This window comes from Gymnoscopelus microlampas (genome assembly GCF_963454915.1).
Source record: "Gymnoscopelus microlampas genome assembly, chromosome: 7".
Taxonomy (NCBI): Eukaryota; Metazoa; Chordata; class Actinopteri; order Myctophiformes; family Myctophidae; genus Gymnoscopelus; species Gymnoscopelus microlampas.
This window is the reverse complement of record NC_139944.1, coordinates 37,916,454-37,942,894: the sequence shown is the minus strand read 5'-3', so window position 1 is coordinate 37,942,894 and position 26,441 is coordinate 37,916,454. Positions and strand designations below refer to the sequence as shown.

Sequence of the window (26,441 nt, the reverse complement as noted above, 5' to 3'; positions counted from 1 at the left end):
GTTGCCAGATTCTGTGAGAGAAACAAGCAACCGGGTCTAGGAAAACAAGCCCAAAAGAAGCGACTATGGGCCACATGAGTACTTTAACATGTACATCAGCTATTTGAAAATAGCAGATCTACAAGCTCACAACGCGTCGCGATGCGACGCGTTGTGAGCTTGTAGATCGGCTATTTTCAAATAAAATCTTGCGGGGAAATTATAATAAGCAGATCTGGCAACCCTGTCTATAGCTGCTCTCTCCTCCATGTGCCTATAGTCTTCTTCACCGTGGCTCTGTTAGACTTCCTCCCCATGTCGAGCACCTCGTAGATTATACACCTGGCTCTATTGACTCTGGGATTCAATTAGTTCTTTTTGACACTAGGTTTGCGTGCTAACAAAGCTAGCACTGGTATAGCAGCACGGATCAATAGAAGACTATCGAGGATTAACCCAGGATTAAACCATCGATTCTACCAAATTATTTTCTTTAACTTTTTGCCAGTTTGGCGCCAAAAGCATGGGGGTGAAATTATAGGTCAGGTAAACCCTGTTTTGTCTCTCCCTTTATTTCTTTCCTCCCTCCTATCTCTACCTCTATCTCTTCCCTTTCTTTCCTCACTCTATCTCTATTTTTCTCTCCTCTCTCTCTCTGTAGTTCCGTGGTATCCAACTATTTTAGTGCAAGTCTGGGTTCCTTGGGGGAAATGATGAAAGATAAGATAAGATGAGAAGCGAAATTTGCTGGATGACGGCCAATCAGATTCTTGAATGTGACAGTTAGCAACCACATAGCAACCACTTTGTCAATGACAACACAACACAACTTGAAACAAAGACTATCGTGGATATTATTCCAAATGTATAAATGGCAGCAAGAGTTAATAACATAAACTTGGTATGTTTCAGTATGTGCCCATATTAAGTTAATTCTACATGGGTGGTCCATGCTGTTACGAAATATATACCCATAATAAATATTACCTTCAGCTGCCGCTGGTTACACATCTGTCAATCTCTCTGAATTGGCACGGAGAAAAACCAAATAAAGCATGGTGAAAGGTGTTGTCATTGGTACTTCTAGGGGGGATTACCAGCTTGCGTTGTGGCCATGCACACGCCCACCAGCGGCAAACAATCGGCCCGCGAAGGTGATTCACTCTGCTTACAACATGCATCTGCACCATTACAGTCAAAGAGAAGTGACAGAATCTCCATCCCAGGAGGGACAAAGGTGCAGTGTGTGAGTGGTGCCGTCCACGCACTCAGTGTGACCGAGTTCTCCTCCCCTTGTTGTCTGATCGAGCTGAGCTCTGAGCCGTAACGTTGACTTGCTTAATCAAATTTCTCCTCCTCGCTGGGCTGAATCACTGATATGACAGCCAAGCAGACGCCGCCTCGATGGAGGGGAAGGCTCCACTGCAAATGATGCTGCGTGCGGATGGCAAAGGACGGTAAAAAAAAAAATCACCCAGACAATGTTCCTCTATGCTTTACCGTCCCTTTTCCAGTCATTCTCAGCCGTGATGGAGATGATGATAACCGTCTCCCTCTTCCTGCCCATTTCCTATGGCCCGGCCCAGTCCAAACCAAGCAGTGGGTGATGTCCTGTTCATTAAACGTTTGTCTGGGTCTGTGTGTAGATGATACAAGGCATTCTTCTACAGCTGTATCCTATGTTAAATGATAGGCTTATCTGGCTTTCGCTTTTCAATGTTAACTGGGTGCAAATTGTCCCAGAAAGTGACATGTTCTGTCACGTCCCATTTGCGTTTCAATGTTAACGGGCGCAAATTGTCCCAAAATGTGACATGTTACGTCATGTCCCTTTTTGCTGCAAAGTGGCCTGAAAATCTAGGTGTGAAGGCGCCTGAACATGTAGATTTTCCTATTTGTCTCATCTGTTTAAGAAAGCAGGTAGCTGATATATTGCACTTTTACCTTCGCGCTAGGTATACTCTTGGTTGCTTGTTTTAGCAGAAAATGCACTTAAAGGAGGAGTTCACCCAAAAAATGACTTATTTTCTATCAATTGCACACCCCATGAAGACTTGAATTCATGGATTTATTTTAGTTTTTGTGGCATTCCTAAGCTTATAATTTGATGACCGGGTGTATTTCCGGTAGGAGACACAAATAATCTACTTCTCCTACCGGATACATTAGTCGGTAAGAGACGGGAATCAAATTATTAGCTTAAGAATGCAACAAAAACAAAAAAAATCCATGGATTCAAGGCTTCATGGGGTGTGCAATTGAAAGAAAATAAGTAATTTTTTGGTTGAACTATTCCTTTAAGACTTCTGGTGATAAGTAGTTTCGTTCCCTACCTATGTTGAATGCACTTATTGTAAGTCGCTTTGGATAAAAGCGTCTGCTAAATGACTGTAATGTAATGTAATGTAATGTAATGTAATGTAATGTAGATAGTGCCTACTATAATATGTCAGCTTTGCAGCACTTCACAGCCACATTGATCTAAAAACCTACAAGACACTTCAGGCAGGATACTTCTACTTCTCTTACAAGCACATTAACTACTTAAACCCATGTATGTGGTTAACCAGTCCCCCAGTGGTCTATACTATGCACCCTTCTGTTTTCCCTCTACACTAAATATTTTTGCTGAATGTTCACGCCAGAATAGGGATGCTAGGGTTCCTGTGTTGAAAATGATCTACATGGTATACGGAAGCCAGTACATTAAAAGCCATATACAGGTGTTTGTGTGTATTGTACGAACACATTATAGTAGGCTACATGTGCATAGGCCCAATGGAAAGAAAGAACAAAACATGTAATCAGGTAACAAAGAGGCAGTGGCAGAGTCAGCTTTAACCCATTAAAACCGGGAACGCATCTGTGTGTCATTTTAAGATTTCTTTGGGCTATTCAAAAATAGCAGATCTACTAGCTCATAGCGCGGCACCGAGTGCCGCGCTATGAGCTAGTAGATCTGCTTTTTTTTTTTATCGTGAAAATGTGCGCAAATCTTTGAATATAAATCTTTTTTATTTTGAGATGGGGGTCCGCTGCCAAATACATATAATTTTGGGTGGTCCTTGGCATGAAAAAGGTTTTAAGAACCACTGATATTATAGCAGATTTGCACAAATTTTCACGATTTAAAAAAAATAGCAGATCTACAAGCTCATAGCGCGGCACTCGGTGCCGCGCTATGAGCTTGTAGATCTGCTGTTTTTGAACAGCTAAAGAAATCTAAAAATGACACCGATTCTTTCCCCGGTCTAAATGGGTTAAATGAGATGCTTCTTGAATTATCATTCAGACTATTTTGCCAAATGAACATGGACGGATGTCACAGAGTGAGGGAGCGCCGCCTCGGCAATGCATTAATTTCCTGTCACACGCCATTACCCGTAAGAGGCTCTGTCAGTCGATGGACGCAGAGCAAGCAAGTCCCCCTGCAGAGGAGAACAACAGCAGCACCTTACAGCTGCCTGCAGACAGGAGACAGGCCTGTCTCTCGCAATCATACTGTGTGTGTGAGTGTGTGAGTGTGAGTGTGAGTGTGAGTGTGTGAGTGTGAGTGTGAGTGTGAGTGTGTGTGTGTGTGTGTGTGTGTGTGTGTGTGTGTGTGTGTGTGCGCGCGCGCCCCGTTGTGCATGGCTCACCAACAACACGTCGCTTTGATATCTGTGATCAGGAATCATAATTCATCACATAGAATAACATGCTGTTTCCTTGGAGGGTTACGAAACTCTGCTCTAACAAGCAGAGTCTTCTTCCCCTGTCTCTCGCTCCTTCTCTCTCTCACTCTTTTCTCTCCTCTCTCTCTCTCAGAGAGGTAAGCTTTAATCTAAAATGAAGCGAACGGAGGGAGAGCTGCGTGCGTGTGTGTGTGTGTGTGTGTGTGTGTGTGTGTGTGTGTGTGTGTGTGTGTGTGTGTGTGTGTGTGTGTGTGTGTGCGTGCGTGCGTGCGTGCGTGCGTGCGTGCGTGCGTGCGTGCGTGCGTGCGTGCGTGCGTGCGTGCGTGCGTGCGTGCGCGCGCGCGTGCGTGCGTATGTTTGTGTGTGTGTGTGTGGAAGAATACTGGCTCCACTCTGAGAGGCAGTTGCCATGGTTACGGTGCGGAGTACTTTTTCCCAGCCTCAACCTCTCCTCAAAGCAGTGTAAAGTGACTGAGCAGTTTGCCAGGAAGAGAAGAGAGGGAAGAGAGGAGAACAAGGAGTAAAGATGAGCAACAGTTAAGGCGATGGGGAGAACGCAGAGAGCACAAGGATGAGGATATATTATAAACATAGGGAACAGATAGGGAGAGAGAAAGGGAGAGACATGTGGCGGTGGTGTGTGTCTGTTTTGGGACAGAGGAACCATCAGGACGCAACAATATGATTTCTCTTACTTGTCGACGAGAGAGGAGCATACAGCTAGCTACAGTAGCTATGCTAGCTTCAGGGGGGTTACATGGCGGCTTTCCGACATGTCGCCTTTCCGACGTTAACGAACCCTATACCTAAACCTCACCCTAACCCTAACCGCACGCGGAAGCCACTAGTCGGAGTGGCGAGATGTCGGCGTGGAAGACGGTTACCCTTCAGGGGAGTGGTAAGATGTCTTTGTCTGGGTGGCCGTAGCTGAGAGGGTAGAGAAGCCACCTGGTTAAATAGAACGTCCCCGGTTTGCATCCCGGCAAGACACTTAACCCCTAACTTCTCCCCGAGGCTCTATGCACAGCAGCCATATTGTGAAGAAATTCACAGGCGTTGCCAATGATACTAATGAATGCTCTGTTCCATTCTGGTCAAACAGAGTCACGGTGCTGATATTGTGCATGTTGGCTCACTGCTGGAAACACTCTGCTACACCAGTGGGTCTAAAATTGGGGTCCAGGGACCCTCGTGGTTCCTTGAGGGGGTTCCAAATGTCCCCTTACGGGTGTGTAACTCTGAGAGTGTACAAATGGAACCAAATGGACCCGTTATGGGGGTCATGGAAATGAAAAGGTCTGAGACTACAGTGTGCTACACTAAATGGAATAGAGCCTTCATTAGTATCATTTGTAACACCTGTGAAGGAAGTGATAATATGGCTGCTGTGCATAGAGCCTATATACGAATGCACAGACGCGCTGCCTGTAGCTGCCTGTAGGCGGCCATTGCTGCGGTGTCGCGGTGCGGAGCGTTGACACCGCAGCTATGGCTGCCTACAGGCAGCGCGTCTGTAGATTCGTCTATACTTAGGATAGGTTAAATGCAGATAGGGGTATGGGGACATAAGTGTTGTGTAGGTATTTTTGATGAGGCCTATAACGAGCCTGATTCTGTGTTGCACCCAGGTCCCCCCCTATATAATTGTCACAAATGTTTACATTTTCCATACACGCTGAGGAAGGCTTGACGCTGAAACGCGTCTGTGTATGCTGTGACTGTCCGTGCGTATATGAATTAAAAGTACCAGAAGGACTTCGGAGTGCTGGCTATTACTTTCTTACTGTAAATGCAGATACCACATTTCAGAAAGAAGGCTAGGTATTAGCCAGAGCTCTGATCAATAGTCTGTGGCAAGTTTGGAAGCAAGTGGAGTGCTCGCGTGCTTACCAACCCCGGACGTACTTTGGAGGTCTTGTCAATTAGAGTAGTAGGATAGGATAGGATGTAACATTAATTCACACATGTCTTCTTCTACACACATATATATATGGCTCTTGATACTGTTCCATATTTCACCCTGGTATCACTCTGTTTGGTCTTGGTGCATTCCTACTTGTGGTTGCCTTAAGGATCATAAAATGCCTGTTTTATGATATCCATAATTTATATCTCTGTGGACAGGAGAGGAACTGACAGTTCTATCCAATCTCTGCATTCGTTATTGCAGAGCATGGGAATGAATAGATGAGACAGGACAGAGAGCGTGTTAAGAGAGTGTCTCATCATCTTTCTGCAATGGCACCAAATGAACAAAGAAATTAATATCAGCACTTTTGAACAATGGTGAAAGGGAGAAGCTGGACTGATTGGTTCAGTTGACAACAAGAGAGAATTACAGCCTCACAATGTATAGAGTAGATAAGATATGGACGGACGGACGGAGAGACAGACAGACAGACAGACAGAGAGATACTGTAGATATTTTTGAACTGCCTAGATACAGCCGCTATGTAACAGCACACCGGTAGACATGAAATCAAATTTCACAATCATTTAAGTCTGACCTAGCCATCTGCACATGGACAACTGGGCTAGCATTATAAATGTAAATATAATGGTATAATATAATAATGATATATTATTATTATTAATATTGCTAGACTGGTGCCCGTTGGGTACCGTCCTACTCAGGAACGATGCAAGTTGGAAATGCATGCCTCACCCAGTTATGCAATGTTTTATTCATGCACATATTGCCCATATATGGAGATCCCTGATGCTGACTGATTTGTTTACTGATGGCATGACGACACATTGAGGTTAGACTAACTGCTGCATTGGGAACTCCATGTATGGTAATGGATGATTCATGGTGACATAAGCGTCACGCTCATGTCACCATGTCAGAGGTCATCATGTCAGAGGTCCGCCTGGCGCTTAGGCTGGGGTTGCCCGGGCAATCAATTGTCTCATTTGGGCCACGGCCAGAGCCTGGCCAGAGCCTTTTCTGGCGGTTCTGGACAGCCGCCTATCCCGACGACTCGGCGCCGGGCACGGCACTCTCTCGGGTCATCTGCAACGTGCGTTGGCGATTTTGACTGGAGATACGTGGATTACAGACATACATACGTACGTGCGTACGTACGTATGTAAAGAGATTCCTTGCATTTATTGTATTGTAAGATTATTATTGTTTTTATTATAGGATGTACAATCTGTCACCAGTAATACAACCATACATCTATTGTCAATGAGTGGATACATACTGTACAGTACATCTATCATCAATGAGTGAATATATCAACAGATGACAGTGAATATGAGGCTGATTTATGTACAGTGTCAGCCAGCCTACAGTGGGCATGGTAAATAGATACAGTACAGTCAATCAACAGTGCGTATAATGAGCAATATACCACCTATCAACAGTAAAACATTTACAGCAGTTAATCTAAGCAGGCAACTGTCATGGTACATCGATCCCAGTAGCACATACCAGTATTCCATGTGCAAATGTGCCAGAAGTAAGGCCGAAGTCATTAATCCAAGAGCCCCACACCCCAACGGACAACGGCAAATTTGGGTTGGCTATACAGACTGGTAGAATTCTATTCTATTAAAGATTGCAAAATACGCTATTTATTTGCACAGTTTCTTTGTACCTATCTTGCTTTGATAACAACGCTTTATGATCTTTTCAAGTACAAGAGTGACATTGAAGACACTTGAGTGAAAGAGACCAAGAGAAAGAGGAGACCAGAGTCCACTCTGTCACAAGATAGCAACAAGGCATCTACAAGGCATCTACAGAGACTTAACTTGTGAGTGTGAGCAGAAGTATACACAAATCTACGGAGCGCTGCCCTGTAGGCAACCATTGCTGCGGTGTCAGACTCGGTCAGCTGCTGCTGCGGTGTCAGTCAGCTGCAGTCACTGACTGCTCACGTTACTCTTTTACCTGCTTTTTACTAACTTTTACTAACACTAACTTTACAAAGATGTACAGAAAATCGGGACGAACCACCTACGTCAGGTGCCAGTAGGCGAGTTTATGGCTGCTCTGCTAACGTCAACAGACGGACAGAACCGCAGCAGCAGCTGACTTACACAGTAATGGTTGGACCACCTACAGGGCAGCGCTCCGTGGATTTGTGTATACAGTACCCGGCCCGCCCTTCTAACGATAACCCCTATAAACTCAAACCACTTCCTTCTCTCTGGCTTTTGGTGAGCCAGATGTGACAGTAGTGAGAGTTCACACGGAGTCCGTCAATCAGACAGGCACACTGGTCTCATTCATAAATACTGTGCAAAAACACTGATGGTCTGTCATACATACTGTACACCCAGACTCCAGTCAGTCAAGCATCTCCCAGTGCTCGTTGTGTATTTTTTCTGGTGTGTTGCTAGTTGCTACACCTCCTGCAGTTTTGAGTGCCCTCTCACTTCTCTGCTTCGTTTGTTGGGTTAGCAGCTGCCAATAGATGATGGAGAAAGGAGCCTGGCCACAGGCAGCATGGCCTGTGGCTTCTGGCGGGAAAAACAGACATGCGTTTGGGGGGGGGGGGATGATTTGGGCTCTGCTGTGTGGGTGGAGTGGCTCGCGGGAGCAGTGCCAGTGTTAATTTATCGGCAGGTGTTCTCCATTTGAATAATTATGCTCTCCCCCTTTTTAGTAGTGTGCTGAACCAGGGCTCAGGGCTATACAAACAACTTATGAGGAAGATGCCAGCAGTGAGAAAGTTGGCTAATCTGGGATAAGTTACTAAATGTTCTTGTTTTGACGCATGGCAAGCAGGAAGACCCAGCAGCAAGGCTGGGCTATAGTGACAGACTCCTAATACACCGGTATAATTCTGTGTTCATGTTCACGTTATGTGTGTATCTGAATAGCCAATAAAGCACGGAAACCGACTCACAAACTGTCTCTTCCATTGCGTCAGGAAGTGAACACACAAGTAGTACAAACATTACTACTCAGCAGTGTTGATTTTGACAGCAAATTTTGATTTAGTTTTAGTCATAGTCTTTTGAATAAAATTCCATTTAGTATTAGTCATACTTTAGTCATCTGTAGTTTTAGTCGACTAAATATCATAAGATTATAGTCGACTAAATCTACAGTTGATTTAGTCGACTAAAATGTATTTAGGTGGCGCCTTGATGGCGTCGTAAATGCTGATTTTACACTTGGTTACATGCTGAAAATAGCCGATCTACAAGCTCACAACAGGTCGCAGCTCACAATGCGTCGCAGCGAGACGCATCGTGAGCTTGTAGATCTGCTATTTTCAGCGCGCAACACCCCAGCGCAACCAAACATAAAATGACTTGTCTTTTAGTTCTACTGGATCTCTTCTCCACTCGTCCCTCATTAACATTTTAGTCTAGTTTTTATTTATTGACGAAATTGTCAATATATTTAGTCTTAGTTTTAGTGATTTTATTTCATTTTTATTAAGTTTTCGTCAGTGAAAAAAGGTAGTCGACGAACATTTTTCGTCATAGTTTTAGTCGACGAAATCAACACTGCTACTCAGTTAGAAAGGACCAACACAAGCCCAGCGGCCCTACATTCCTAGTCATGTACAATTGGGCTAATAAATTCTGATAGGCAGAGAAAGAGTGAGAGAGAGAGACAGAGAGAGACAGAGAGAGAGAGGGAAGGACACAGAAGAGAAGAGGAAGCTTATTCACTATGCACCACATTCTGATACAGGTTAAAGCAGAACCCCATGCTCCCTTGGCTCTCAGTGCTTGACAGGCTCACTAATGCCTAATTTATACTCTGTCAAGCTCACATCGCATCGAGATGTGCTATTTTCGGCACGGAACACTGACGTACGATGAAGTATAAAACAGACGTCGTCGCTGAGACGTGCGAGAGCAAAGCAAAGCCAAGCACAGCTTGTCTCCTTCCTAAATTAAAGGAGCTCTCTCTCTCAGGGGAACATCATTCTACATGCACACCATCACTTCGGAGTGGACAACGACAGCAGCACAGCATAAAGTCTTTTTCACTGCCATACACTTGGTGGCATCACTATATGTCACTGTCCATCTAAAGACACACAACCTCGGGATATCACTGGAGCGTGCAAGAGCTTAGACACTCCACTCCACCAGTGATGGAGCTGACCGCAGCTGCCTATCATTATGCACTACCATTGGAAGGCATTACTCTTCCTTCACTCTGTGCCTGAAACCATTTTCTTCCCTCATTTGCAGCTGTGTTAAAATACTCGCAGCAGGGATGGCTAATGGGTAACATTAGCGCGGTTTAGCGGTATAATAACAGGTTCTTAAGTCACCAGGTCCTATAGCAGGGAAACAGGGCTGAGGAGGAGTGTGACAGCACATGGCTGGCCGAGCTGGCGTCAGAAGGGGCAGGGTGAAGAGATCACCAGACATGTAGTGACTGGATGAAGCCTGCTAGTATGCATTCACATTCATTAAGCTGTTCTGTATAGTACCCGTGCTGAGCTGGAGAATTTAACAACCAAAGGCAATGCATTACTAAGAAATGACTGCAGATTCAAAATATTCTTCCTCAACACTTGGTTATTTTCTAGATTGTAAACGAGAGGGATAATTAGAGAGGGATTGCTCAGGGCTTATTACTATTTTGCCAAAAATAACAAAAAACATTTGTGTGATTTCTTGCCCTTTTCCACACACAGTGAACTACAACTAATTAGTCAGCCTACTGTATTTTGATAAGTGAAATAGAACATCAGCCCACATCATTGTTCCAATTCCATCAGCAGCAGATATTACTTAACCCATTAAGACCTGAGGCCGATTCTACAAAATATGTCTTCTAAATCCTACCAGTTTTCTGAAAAACGCATGTTTCCATGTCAGTGGTCCTCAAATGTTCATGTCAAGGACCCCCAAAATGATATGTATTTGGCCGCGGACCCCCATCTCAAAATGTTTTGTTCCAGGGACCTCCAGAAGCAAAGATTTGAGTTAAAAATGTTTGCTTTAAACAATATATATTCAAAGATTTGCACCAATTTTCAAGATTTTTCAAAAATAGCAGATCTATAAGCTCATAGCACGGCACTCGGTGCCGTGCTACTGTATGAGCTTGTATATCTGCTATTTTTGAATAGCCAACGAAATCTAAAAATGACACACAGATGCGTTCCCAGTCTTAAAGAGTTAAACTTGTATGTACCGTATGTACTGTATGAGTCACATAGTTCACACTGCAGTGTGTAATTGTCTCCCCATGAACCCTCAGCGATGCTCCAGCTAATAACAAGACTGTCACAATGGTTGCGCTTCCCAAACCAGATTCTCCACTATACTGTAACAAGCAAGCAGTAAAATAATTTCCTGCAGCTCGCTACGCTACCACAATCATTGTTGTTTTGGTTTTGAGAAAAGTGCTGATCACAAAAAAACGGCAGGTCGTTTGCGGTTTCAATCATGTTGTGGCTCAGTTGTTTTAGTGGCTCCACACAATTGCGCTCGCAAGTATTTCTGTTCACAGATGTGTGAAATGCCTCTCTGTGTTGCTGTATGTATTCCAAAAAAATATGAGAGAATAATGGAAAGAATGAAGAGGGTGGAGAGGCAGGCAGAGTATAAAGAGGAAGTGAAGCAGCCACACTCATGGCATATGGATATATCAGCCATTTGACTATATCGGCAATATGCAGCCGATGTGTCTCGACTTTTAACCACCAACCTGGCGTCCCTATTTTGGGCATGTCATTATAGGCGACATTTTACAAAAACATTTTCAAAAATAGCCGATCAACAAGCTTGAACCCGAGCTATTTTTTCCAAAATCGGGTTAGGGTCGGGCCCAAAAAATCTGGCATCTATAAAGAAGCCACGCTCAATATAGAACACCTTGCACGGATCAAAATACAAAATGACATGCTGGATGGACTTCCTGCCTGTCAGCAGGTTTTATGGGTTGTTGGATGCCAGGGCTGCATGTAAACGGATTACAGTAATCTGATCATGAATACATTGATAACTATAATCCATTAGAGTTAATGAAAAAAAACCATAGCAATCAGATTACAGATACCATTGCAAATGATTATCTCAAAAACACTCTGTATAAGGACAAAAGCATGTTGGTGCAGTGTATAATATTGAAATCTCTTCAAGATTCAATCCACGGACATCTGTCAAACAATGAAATAAAAGTTTATACTGAAATTCAAGGGGATGGAATCTTGTTGATGTAGGCTATACTTATAATGTTTGATATATAATTATGTTGAAGATGGACAAGTCAGATGAAGTATATTGTTTGCAAAGAAAATGAATGTTCTGATAGTTCCAGTCACTACACAATACAGTACATGGCTGATTGTTTAGTGGCCTCAACTCTCAGATTACAGATCTGTCCATCTTGAACATAATTATATATTTAACTTTACAAGTATAGCCTACGTCAACAAAACTCCACCCCCTTGAATTTCAGTGTAAACCGTTATCTGATTTGGGCCATAATTTCAACCCCACACACATCTTCGTAAACTGCATGTTCACAGACTTTGCAGACAGCTCACAATAAGTTCTCTATGAAGTATGGAATTTCTCAGCAATGCCAGTCATTGTGTATAACACTCTATTATGCAGTACAACACCTTTACTCTTATTGATTTCATTCTTGTTTGTCAAGAAGCCTGTGAAGGGAACACAAAAGGGGGAGACATGAATATGGGAGGTTGAAAAACAGGCATGCCGCAGCATTCTGGATCATTTGGAGAGGCTTGAGTGAGCATGCCGGGTGTCCAGTAAAGAGGGAATTGCAGTGTTGATTTCGTCGACTAAAACTAGGACGAAAAATGTTCGTCGACTACCTTTTTTCACTGACGAAAACTAAATAAAAGCAAAATAGAAACTAAGCTGTGATGACTAAAACTAAGACTAAATATATTGACAATTTCATGAAAACAAATAAAAACTAGACTAAAATGTTAGTGAGGGACTAGTGGAGAAGAGATCCAGTAGAACTAAAAGACAAGTCATTTTATGCTTGGTTGCGCTCGGGTGTATTGCGCTCTGAAAAAGCAGATCTACAAGCTCACAACGCGTCGCGCTGCGACGCGTTGTGAGCTTGTAGATCGGCTATTTTCAGCATGCAACCAAGTGTAAAATCAGCCATTACGACGCCATCAAGGCACCGCCAAAATACATCATAATCGACTAAATCTACTGTAGATTTAGTCGACTAAAATCTTATATTTAGTCGACTAAAACTACGGTAGACTGAAACTAAAACATCTCAGATGACTAAAATATGACTAAAACAAAATGGAATTTTATTCAAAAGACTATGACTAAAACTAAATCAAAATTTGCTGTCAAAATCAACACTAGGGAATTGCAAGAGTCAAGTCTGGAGATGACTGACACCTGGATAAGGAGCTGGGTCGACTCCTTGGTGAGGAGGATGGGTCTGATCCTTCAGATGTTGTACTGTGTAGTGAGTGATCGCTGCAATGCATTCCTTCAAGGACAGCTGACTGTCCAGGACAACACCCAGGCTCTTGGCAGTTACTTAGTTAGAACAGGAGCCAACCGGGCGTTGTCAATGGAAATGGAAAGATCCTGCAGGGGGCAGGACTTTCCAGGGAAGAAGGGGAGCTCAGTCAGTCTTGTCAGTATTGAGATAGAGGTGATGTGAGACATCTACAGTTATATATGTCAGACACATTATGTTTTGAAAACTCTGGTCCACTGACCTTTGACCGATGACATTTGAAAATAACTGGTGTGATTGAGCTGCAAGTTACCAGAGAGATGCAGTAGAACTTCCATGCTGACTTTAACCCATTAAGACCTGAGGCCGATTCTACAAAATGTATTTTTCTTTGAAAAAAACCTATGTTGTTGAATCAGTGGTTCTCAAACTTTTTCATGTCAAGGACCACCAAAATGATATGTATTTGGCCACGGACCCCCATCTCAAAATGTTTTGTTCCAGGGACCCTCAGAAGCAATGATTTGAGATGCAAACGTTCGCTTTAAAAATATATATATTCAAAGATTTGCACCAAATGTTCACACGTTTTCAAAAATAGCAGATCTACAAGCTCATAGTGCGGCACTCGGTGCCGCGCTATGAGCTTGTAGATCTGCTATTTTTGAATAGCCAAAGTGTAAAATAATGCTTTTTAGCTCAAATAAAAAAATTACACAGATGCTTCTCCCGGTCTTAATGCGTTTAAAAGAAAGCCTTCCTATCACTGCAATGTGCCTGACTGTTTTCTGCCCACATGTGTGTTTGTATTGTAATGAGCGTCCCTGCTTCCATAATTCTTCCAGTGAAGGTGAGATAAAAAAGAATGGCTTTGGTTGTGAAATCTGTGTCTTCCAATAAGGAAGTTGCAAGTCTTGCCCCGTGACCCAGCTGGTAAGAACTGATACAATAAAGCCTTTGTTTTGCCACACTGTGTTAGTCTGCTTGGCAGAGGACTCAAATTAGTTTTCTCTTTAATTGAGAGCTGAACTGCACAGAGGACACTGCACAGTGAAATCCTCAGTGTTCATTTAGCCAGAGAGTGCAGAAATGGACCCAAATGGACTCCTACTGTAAGGCCGGGTGTGGGCTTCTTAAAATATTATAGTATAAATGAGTGCTCTTCCTCGTCTGTCGATTCAGCATGTTGTGCTGCTGTGCTGCTTCGTCATAACATGTACTGTACTTTCATTTTGTGGGATGATCAGTCATCATGTACAGGGCCGGATCTACCATATGGGCACTTTGGGCACGTGCCCCGGGGCCCTGGGCATCAGGGGGCACCCCAAAAAAATAAAAATAAAAATGTATTTCGTTTTTTTTTTTTTTTTTTTTTTTTATCTAATACGAATAACACAGTGTAAAATTAGCTAGATTAGAGGGAAAAAAAAAAAAACACAAACATTTTTCGCACGCGTGCGCAACGCCGGCGCGCGGCCGCATGAGGGGGGGGGCACTGGCAGTTGGTGGTGCCCAGGGGCACTGTGAGGTGTTAATCCAGCCCTGATCATGTATCCAATTTATGTTATGTTCATGTATCCTACTTTATCCATTTAAATTCTGAATATCCTGATTTATTGAAGAGAAAGAAGATAACAGTATAGTGCCAGCCCTACAGTACAGTACATACACTACATACTATTATACTAATGTTAAACTACATTTTACACTCACATGCCCATTAGAAGGGCATTTAGCCCATTAACTCATTCAGTGCCCAGCTTATTTATGGAATTTTGGCTCTGAGTGCCACAGCTAAAATTCATTGTAAAAAAAAAAGTGCTTAGGAGCCGAGATACAGCCTTTTTAAGTTAGAAGTTAAACAATGAGTGAATGGAGCAGCAAATCTTCAAATCATCATATCTTGGGTTCTGAACATGTTTTTCCAAAAAAAACATGTTCAGAACCCGTGACGTCATATGTCAGGCCACGTGACGTCTTTGACGTCATATGGCACTGGATGAGTTAAGACCTGGAACGCATCTGTGTCACTTTTTCATTTGTGCTAAAAAGCATTATTTTACACTTTGGCTATTCAAAAATAGCAGATATACAAGCTCATAGCACGGCACCGAGTGCCACGCTACAAGCTTTTAGATCTGCTATTTTTGAAAAATTTGAAAACATTTGTGCAAATCTTTGAATATATATATTTTTAAACATTTTTAACTCAAATCTTTGCTTCTGGCGGTCCCTGGAACAAACAATTTTGAGATGGGGGTCGGCGGCCAAATACATATCATTTTGGGGGTTCTTGACAGGAAAAAGTTTGATCGCCACTGATATAGAAACATGTTTTTTCAGAATTCTGTTGGGATTTAGAAGGCATTTGTAGAATCGGCTTCAGGTCTTAATGGGTTAAATTCTGAATATCCTGATGTATTGAAGAGAAAGAAGATAACAGTAGTACCAGCCCTTTACAGTACATACACTTCATACTATTATACCAATGTTAAACTGCATTTTACACTCACATGCCCATTAGAAGGGAATTTAGAGAAAGGACACATTAAAGACGCACTGAAGTGACATTTTCGGGCATTTTATTTTGAAGGTTCAGCCTGAAACGCCGGCTCAACGACTCTAAACCAATCAGAAGGTCCCATCCCTTCAGGCTATGGGACGTTGGATCTCAATCACTTCAGCCGTGGGCAACACGGCTAGTGTTTGTTTACAAGTGAGAGAGAGACGGCCAGTGAAGCGCGTTTGCTACTACCTGGCTTAGTTCTAACCTATAATGTTTTCAGATACATATTTTAGTGTGCAGATGAAGTTTAAAATGAGTAATACACTCATCTTCAATGAGATTCAAAACGGAGTATCTCTGTAATTAAAATCAGCTGTGTTTGAAGAACGTGCAGCTATGGGAATCAAACAGGTGCACGTAATCAAGATTCTTTTATATTCATGAAGGCTGTCTGATGTCATCACGCAGCACGTTTTCGTTTACAGGAAGTAATTAAGATTGGCTTTTTAGGGGCTTTAGATATAAAAATACACAAAAATGGTTTTTTTTCATTTTTTTGGGCATCTATTGTTAGGTGTGCCCATATGATGACCACGGATATGCTCTAAAAGTGTGAAAAACATATTTTTCATTTCACTACACCTTTAAACAAATTGCTGGAGCTGTTCACACTGGGCCCTTCCCACTGAGCACTTATAACTACAATAACCATTAAAAACATAGTTTTAAAAATCTTTCTAAGACAAGTGGATGGCAGAGTTCACACCACAACTACTGTATAACAAATACAATGGTGAACGATATAGTTATTGTTAATTATCTTTATAGTTATTGTGCTGAGTGTGAACGGCCCTTTAAGCCTGATTCATACTGTGTTGTGCGTCAGTGTTGCACGGCGCAAATAGCCAATCTACAAGCTCAAAGATCTGTCACAAAGCAATGCGTTGTGAGCTTGTAGATCGGCTAAATATTCAGCACATGACACACTGCATGGACGAAATATAAATACACTTCTCGTCACCCCCAAGGTGGCTTTTCCAATTTCCTTTCACCTTAGAAGTCATTGAGTATGCAATAAATCAGCAGAGAGGCGTCATGGAGGAGCCCTCACAGCATGGTCTCATATCCTTCACAGGCCACCCTGATGAGCTACGGCCACGGCTGTTGTTTCTTACTGTACTTATCTCTGGGGATCAAGATGGATCTGTGTGGCAACAACACAGGAGTTATTGTTGTGATAGCTGCGAAGGCCAGAGGCATCTCAGATTCAAGCGCTAAAAACAAAACCTCCCCAGAGAAATTGGGATCAATGTTAGAATGACTGGAATTGAATTGTACTGAGCTTCACAACGTATCAAAAACAACTAGAAAAAGTGCTCCTCGGAGCACAGGTCTCCAAAAAAAGGATAAGGATTTAGAAGACATTTGTTGAAAACCCAGAAGCAAAGATTTGAGTTAAAAATGTTTGCTTTAAAAAATATATATATAAAAAGATTTTCACACATTTTCACGATTTTTCAAAAAATAGCAGATATACAAGCTCATAGCGCGGCATTCGGTGCGGCACTCGGTCTCCATCAGGTCAAGTATGTTATTGTGGCCTCCTGGTGGCGCTATAATAGGCGGATGTGAAAAGGGTGCCAATTGTTCAAGGGCTTTTCACTGCAATCGGACACTGCATTCATGATTTGAGGCATTTTGTTCCAAAAAATGTGTTTTGCAAAATTAGACCTGCTGGTGGCGCTAAAACAGGCCAATCTGAAAAGGGTGGCATTTCTTCCTCGGCCTAATAGAAATGTGCGTGTGAAATTTCTCGGAAATCGCGAGCTGCGTTCATGACTTGAGGCATTTTGTTCAAAACGGACCAATCCTGAAAACTTTGGAAGCGAATCTTAGGCAATCAGGATGAAATATGGGAAATCGGATGAATCTGTGTTGATCACATGACTATTGTGTACCGATTTGTGTGATGTTTGGACAAAATCTGTAGGAGTAGTATCAATAAATGTGTTTTGCACATATTGGCCTCCTGGTGGCGCTATAACAGGCCAATCAGAAAAATTTGGGCCAGAGGTTCTGAATTGGCATCCAGGGATCCAGTTTCGCAGCGGCCGGGCCAACGGTGCCAGAGATTACCGGTAGCTGCTAACGGACGGACAGGACGGACGGACATACGGACGGATGGGCGGACGGACAGGGGGTAAAACATACTCTCTCGCCATGCCTTTCGGCCTGGCGGAGACAACAATGGCGTGGGTATTTCACATTGTAGCTGAATTCACTTTTAGCTGACCTTTCCGTAGATGGCGGTGAGTGACTGTATGCTATATGTACTGTATAGTACAATAACTGCATTATCTCACCGTTGGCTAGTGAATGCAGCTCATTTGGTCATAAACAGATGAATTTCCAGGGGGTCTAATAAATGTTAATAGTAACAAATTTGCATAGAAGACTCCTCAGGATGACGGTGCACTATGTGCTCCGATGGGAGACAATTTTGAAAGCATGTGATGTGATGGAGGCACAAATGGGAGACCTGCTGTCTGATGCCCAGTGGCGACACTCTCTCTGCCATCTGAGAGGACCCTGCTGCCACCGCCACCCTGCTAGCTGGAGCAGCATTCTGCACAGTCGCCGTTGGTGACTAATGGAGCAGATTTACAGACAGAGCATGCAGGGCTAGAGCATCATCATCATCAACGGAACTATGGAAGAAGAAGAGCCACGAGCTATACGAGGAAACAACAGGGCCATGTGATTGTGTGTTAAGGGTGGGTGAAGATGATGGGTGCAGAGCGGCAAGGTTGTGCGTGTGTGTGTGTGCGTGTGTGTGTGTGTGTGTGTGTGTGTGTGTGTGTGTGTGTGTGTGTGTGTGTGTGTGTGTGTGTCTGACTATCTCTCTCCATACACCCCAGGACAGATGCGTCCCCATCATCCGAACACCAAAAATATTTTTTGGCTTATAGGTCTGACATACAGTACAGTATACACACCCACACAATCACGTGAGAATGCATCTTGACAGCATTGGCTATATGTGGCACACTCCCCACCCGCACGCAAAATACCACATCGCAACGAGGTTGATGACGGAAAGTAACTAAGTACATTTACTTAAGTACTATACTTAAGTACAATTTCGAGGTATTTGTACTTTACTTGAGTATTTCCAATTTCCAATACTTTTTCTTCTACTCCACTACATCTCAGAGACTAATATTGCACTTTAGTTACTAGTTACTTTTCAGATATAAATGATGATATTATGAAACATACATTAACCACTTTAGCCCTATTTTACACCTAGGCTATTTGAAAATAGCAGATCTACAAGCTCACAACGCGTCGCATCGCGGCGCGTTGTGAGCTTGTAGATCTGCTATTTTCAAACATTTTAGTACTTTTACTTTTGGTACTTTAAGTACATTGTGATACCAATGCTTTTACTCAAGTACATTTTTAATTCCGGACTTTTACTTGTAACGGAGTACTTCTACATTGCAGTATTGATACTTCTACTTAAGTAAAACATTTGAGTACTTTTTCCACCACTGACGGGATCCAATAAGGAGTCACGATGGAAGAGACGGAGACATGGAAGGAAGAAGAGAGAGCAGGTTGAAAGCAGGGGGAACAGAATGGAACGAATTTTCATAACAAATCGCATGATTGAGCCACAAACGAGAAATTATGCTACAATGGCAGCATGGCATGGCATGAGAGAGCCTGCAGGCGGCAACACCCCATGTCGTCTCCCCAACATGGCCCATTTGAAGCCCGTTCCCTGGAGAAGCGTGGCACAGCGCCACGCCATATGGGCGACTCTCTTTGTGTGGCAGGGGCTGCGGCACATTACAGGACTAGGAACCAGCCTGTGTGGAAGGAATAAGGACCAGAACCTGTCTATTGGTCTAATTAATGTCTGTGTGTGATCCCGGAGGCTTTTTTTTCCTCTTAATCCATTCAATCCGCGAAAGCATCTGTGTCATTTTAAGATTTCTTTTGGCTATTCAAAAATAGCAGATCTACAAGCTCATAGCGCGGCAGAGTGCCGCTATTTTTTGCAAATCTTTAAATATATATTTTTATATAACATTATATAACATTTTTAACTCAAATCTTTGCTTCTGGGGGTCCCTGGAACAACATATTTTGAGATGGGGGTCCGCAGCCAAATATATATCATTTTGGGGGTCCTTGACAAGAAAAAGGTTTGAGAACCACTGATATTATATAGCAACATACGTTTTTTTTTTTTAAACTGATTCGACAAAAAGACATTTGTCGAATCCTCAGAAGCAAAGATTTGAGTTAAAAATGTTTGCTTTAGAAAATATATATTCAAAGATTTGCACAAACGATTTTTCAAAAATAGCAGATCTACAAGTTCATAGCGCGGCACTCGGTGCCGCGCTATGAACTTGTAGATCTGCTATTTTTTTAATAGCCAAATAAATCTAAAATGACACAGACGCTTTGCCGGACTTAAGGGGTTAATGGGGCTGAGGGCCCTTCACTTGAGGAGAACATTTTTTTACCAGGGCTGCATAAAACGAAAGAATAGACATCCAGCCAGCATCCCATGTGGTACAGATGGCCCTTCACTATGATGGCTGTGGTCCTGACTACAGATGAAGACAATGGGTCTGACTCTTGCTCTCTAACATACTCTCTCTCTCTCTCTCTCTCCTCCCATCTCTCTCCCACACCGCCCGCTGCCCTTTGTGATCCGATAGGTCGTCTGGAATAATAAGCAGTTTGCCGTGTTATCTGCTGCTCCATTACAGCCATGCAGATAAAGGCACACACACAGATCTCTGCAGCTGCGTGCGTGCAGCGCGGCAGTGCAGTGTGGGTAATGACAACACTGAGCCTCCGGTGCAGTGACATTGTAATTATCAAGTGCTGACATTGCGGTTAGCCGTCGCACTCTTAAAAGATGATGACAAAAAATTAACAAACGAACAAACACACATGCAAAAAAGGCGTCGGTGGAATATTAAAGGAGTAGTTCACCCAAAAAATCACGTATTTTCTATCAATTATACAGTACACACCCCATGAGGCATTTAATTAATGGAGATTTTTTTGTTTTTGTCGCATTCCTAAGCTAATAAGTTGATGAGCGCCGGAAAGATGAAATGTATCCGGTAGTAGGAGACTCCGCCGGTCATCAAATGATTTCCTTAGGAATGCGATAAAAACGAAAAAATCTCCATGAATTCGATGCTTCATGGGGTGTGTAATTGATAGAAAATAAGTAATTTTTTGGGTGAACTACCCCTTTAATCGTCTCGTACTTGGCGTTTATATACTTCTTGGTGTTGAGAAGTTCAACGGCGTGGACATGACAGCTGTATTATAAACCAATTACAATGGTTCTCTTTCTCTCTGTCTATCTCATCTATCGACACTTCTCCCCTCTGTCTCTATTTCCTCTCTTTCTTCATGTCCCTCTCTTTCACATGCAGTGCACACTACAGACTTACCAGACTTTGCCACACACACAACGACACACACTTCACATGTCCATCATCGATCTCTCCTCAGGCCTGCTTGACCTGGACCAGCAACATGGCGAGCGTGTCAGGACCGCCCGCAGTGCTGAGCAACATCTGGGGCACAATCTGTTAGCCTTCTATTCATCCAGCATTTATGACACAAGGTTACCGCCGTCAAGAGGGTAGAATTCAGAGGGAAGGAGCCACACACACACAGTGTCCTTGACCGTTCAGGCTTATAAGCAGGAGGAAGCAGAATGCATGTCATGAATATTGACGCATTGATTGCTTTAATCCATTAAGACCGGGAACGCATCTGTGTGTCATTTTAAGGTTTCTTTGGCTATTCAAAAATAGCAGATCTACAAGCTCATAGCGCGGCACCGAGTGCCGTGCTACGAGCTTGTAGATCTGCTATTTTTGAATTTGTTCAAAACTTTGAATTCATATATTTTCAAAGCGAACATTTGTAACTCAAATCTTTGCTTCTGGGGGGTCCCTGGAACAAAAACATTTGAGATGGGGGTCCGTGGCCAAATACATATCATTTTGGGGGTGCTTGACATGAAAAAGTTTGAGAACCACTGATGTTGCAACATAGATTTCTACAAAAAAAAATATTTAGAAGACGTTTTGTAGAATCGGCCTCAGGTCTTAATAGGTTAAGCTTCAACCACTTTTACGAGATAATTTGAGTTACAGCTGACAGTAAAATCCTCAGTGTTAATTTAACTCTTACCGGTCCATTTGGTTACATTTGTACACTCTCTTTGAGTTACGTAGATAAATTAACACTGAGTATTTTACTGCGTATACACTGTTATTAGGTCATCTGACATTATGATTAGGGAATGCCTCAGGGAAACCGTGAATGGCTGGCTCAGGGTCTTCCTGAACTGCTTCATTGCTGAGTAACGATGGGCGCGTTTATCTTTTATTCCCACATTAGACCAGCTTCTGGGATGCTGCTGATACAATAGGCATTGTAGAGATGGGCGGCCAAGAAATCTCCAAATCTCATTACAATGCTCGTTTGTCAGAGAGAAGCCACAATGATATTGAGAATATAACCCAATTTACTTCTACTGTGTAAAGACGAAATTTGATCTTTTCTTGCGGATGAAGTGTTTTTCGAGGAAATCCCGCCATAGCTGAGCTCACATTTGTCTTACTGAATAAGAAATCTCATATTTCTTTTAAATGTCATTTAACCCATTAAAGACCGGGAACGTATCTGTGTCATTTTAGATTTCTTTGGCTATTCAAAAATAGCAGATATACAAGCTCATAGCGCGGCACCAAGTGCCGCGCTATGAGCTTGTAGATCTGCTATTTTTGAAAAATTAAAAAAAAAAAAAATGTTTTATATTTAGGATTTAGAATTTAGAAAACATTTTAAGAATCAGACTCAGGCCTTAATGGGTTAACTACATTCTAAATGTATCCATGCAGGGGAGAATAACACAGTATAGGTATTTACTACAACAACTAATCATGATCATTATAATCATTATAATTATATCATAATAATATTATTATTATTATTATTAAAACCATCTACCAGCACCTAGATCGTAAGGAAATGGACTCTTGAGAGCTGAAAGCTTGCAGGTTACAGCAATATTCACCAGGAGTGTGTGAAATGTGTATAATAGTACAGGAAAAGTGCCTACTAAGGGTAGATACGCCTCTTTGCCGCCATTGTTATGAGTGTGCAGATGCCTGCTGGGATGATAAACGGCCTCATTCCTTTGTGTTGGCCAGAAGCTTTTAACAAACTGCATCCTCACTATAATCTCACACACTCCATGACATACACACGGTGGAACGGATGAAGGAAAGTGTTATTAGTGACAGAATGGAACCAGCAAGAGTGAGGGGGAAGATGTATAAGATGGTAGTGACACCGGCCATGCTGTACAGTCAGGGTTGCCAGATATGCTTATTATAATTTCCCCACAAGATTTCATTTGAAAATAGCCGATCTACAAGCTCACAACGCGTCGCATCGCGACGCGTTGTGAGCTTGTTCAAAATAGCTGATGTATATGTTAAAGTGCTCATGTGGCAAACACAGAATATGGAGCGCACACCTGTGTTGATGAGGTGCTGGCCACGGCAGATAATAATGTTGAAAAGGATGAGGCCGCGCAACTCTTAGCCACGATGCATAAAGTTTAATGAAATGAAACCAACGTTTCGACAAAATATAGTCTTCCTCAGGTTTTGATGTGGGTTGTTGTTGTTTCGAAGCATCTTGTGGACTTATTCTTTAGGGTGCTGCTTCCAGGAGGGAAATAGTAAGGCAAACACAGAATATGGAGCGCACACCTGTGTTGATGAGGTGCTGGCCACGGCAGATAATAATGTTGAAAAGGATGTGACGTTTCGACAAAATATAGTCTTCCTCAGGGTTTGATTGAAACCCTGAGGAAGACTATATTTTGTCGAAATGTTGGTTTCATTTCATTAAACTTTATGCATCGTGGCTAAGAGTTGTGCGGCCTCATCCTTTTCAACAAAGTGCTCATGTGGCCCATAGTAGCCTCTTTTGGGCTGGTTTTCCTAGACCTGGTTGCTTGTCTCTCTCACAGAATCTGGCAACACTGTGTACAGCTTGGAAACAGTGGCGCGGATGAACAGACAGGAGGCAGGATTGAGGATGCTATACGACTCTCATTAGGAATGACAAGGCAGGACAGGATCAGAAATGCACACTCATAACAATGGCGTCAAAGAGCCTTTCTATTCTCTTAGTAGGCACTTTTCCTGTACCGTACACATTTCACACAATCCTGGTGAATATTGCTGTAACGTGCAAGCTTTCAGCTCTCAAGAGTCCATTTCCTAACAGTCTAGGTGCTGATAGATGGTTTTAATAATAATAATATTAATATTGTATTGTGTTGTGTTGTTTTTGTTGCATTTGTTGTCTATTTGTATGTCTGCTTCTAGTGTTTAACATTTTCCTTTTGTTTATCTTCTACTTTTTGTGTAAAACTGAAACAAATAAGAATAATATTAATATTATAATATAATAATACTATTATTATTATGATTAGTTGTAGAAGTAAATACCTATGCTGTGTTATGTTCCCCTGCATTCCCCTACATTAGTGGATCAGCCCAGGTTAGAATAGAAGGTTTGGGGATAAAGCAAGGCGAGGCTGAGATGGTTTGGACATGGTTTGGTGCAAAGGAGAGATGAGGGGGTATATCGGGAGAAGGATGCTGAAGAGGGCACTGCCAGGTAAGAGGAGAAGAGGAAGAAGGCCAAAGAGGAGGTGGCAGGAGGCACAGAGGAAGATGCAGAAAACAGAACCAGATGGAAACAGATGATCTGCTGTGGCGAGTGGCGACCCTGATGGGAATTGGCCCAAAGAGGAAGGTCCAGTCTTTAATATTTAGTAGTTTTATAGGGTTGTTGTGCTTCATTGGATGATATCATTTCATACTGTCTGCATAGCAATGGAAGGAAATGTGAAAGTATAATGTTGCCAGAGGGAGGCATAAGGAAACAAGAAGTGGGCCTAAAAGTTTACCTTGGGGCAGAATGGAGCACTCCACAAGTTATATGGGAGTTTGCCAACAAAAAAACTATTTGTCAAATATGATAAAAAAAACACAGTCCACAACCACTGCAAAACAGTCCCAGATATTCAGATATTCCACCCCACTGCAGTAACCTCAAACACAATATCTTCTGTCATGTTTGTGGTTCACACAGCTTTAGTGGAAGCGAAAGGCCACAGGCTAGGAAGTTAACCTATTAAGACCGGGAACGCATCTGTGTCATTTTTAGATTTCTTTAGGCTATTCAAAAATAGCAGATCTACAAGCTCATAGCGCGGCACCGAGTGCCGCGCTACGAGCTTGTAGATCTGCTATTTTTGAAAAATCAAGAAAATGTGTGCAAATTAATATATTTATATTCTTTTAAAGCAAACATTTTAATTTGAATCTTTGCTTCTGGGGGTCCCTGGAACAAAATGTTTTGAGATGGGGGTCCGCGGCCAAATTCATATCATTTTGGGGGTCCTTGACATGAAAAAGATTGAGCACCACTGACATTGACACATACGTTTTTCAGAATACTATTGGGATCTAGGACACATGTAGAATCGGCTTCAGGTCTTAATGGGTTAAGATGGAACGGCTCCATTCCCCAAGCTCAGATGCCAGTGTCATAACGGAGGGATTTCAGAGCGTCCTTACATCCCCCTGACTGCATTTGTTGTTGAGACCGGCACATGCACCTCAGACAACATTTGTGCTGAAGCGCCGCCCATCTCTTCCGTGCTGCTAATCTCGACTCACTTGGAATATAAATCATCCTTTGCCATTTGCCACACATTAGCATACATATTGAACGGCACTGTGTCTCAACGCAGAGCATCACACTTTACGGTTTGAAGAGGGATATAAACAACATTCCAAGTGCAGACCCGAGGGGAGAACCGGTCCACGGGTTTGACATGGTTAGATAATGTGAAGTCACACAGACTGACTCACGGTTCACACCGGAGCCTGGGACTCTCCCAGCAGATTCCTTACAGCCTCTTCTAAGATACTGCCCTACAGGGAAATCACATACTGTGTTGGAGTGGTAAACACGCACCACGCACGCACCGCGCACATACACACGTGCACACGCATAGTCACAACGTAGCCACATTCTACAATAATATATTGGAACAATACACACACACACACACACACACACACACACACACACACACACACACACACAGCAGCCACAAGCCACATTCTGAAACCAAAACAATTGTATTTTTACTCACAAAGATAAACACACGCAGCCATTTACACAAGCATGTGCCCACATTTGGGTTCAAATTACAGTATACACACACACACACACACACACACACACACACACACACACACACACACACACACACACACACACACACACACACACACACACAGTGACTCACAGACACAAACATTACGCTTAACGCTCCAGCCACTGCAGTGTGTTTATGGGGACTGATGCTCGTCCCATCTTCTCAACTCTCTCGGCTCCACTAAGAGCATGCCATGCATGCATCACTGCGGCACACAGAACTTAATGCATGTCTCTCTGCCTGAGTGAATGTGTGTGTGTGTGTGTGTGGTGGGGAGAGAGAGAGAGAGAGAGAGAGAGAGAGAGAGAGAGAGAGAGAGAGAGAGAGAGAGAGAGAGACAGAGTGGATTTTGGCTGAGTGGGCTCCCCTGCTCTCTGCAGCTTTATATTTACCCCTAGGGGCATTACTAACCTTGGCTGACCTTCAACATGGCTTTTTTTATATATATATATATATATATATATATATATATATATATATATATATATATATATATATATATATATATATTTA

The 26,441-nt window shown here is 42.6% G+C and overlaps 1 protein-coding gene across 2 annotated transcripts in view; it reads right to left on the bottom strand.

Moving 5' to 3' along the window:
• LOC311048123 (band 4.1-like protein 1) overlaps window positions 1–26,441 on the bottom strand; it is a 133,023-nt gene that overhangs the window by 42,248 nt on the left and 64,334 nt on the right. The window lies entirely within an intron of this gene.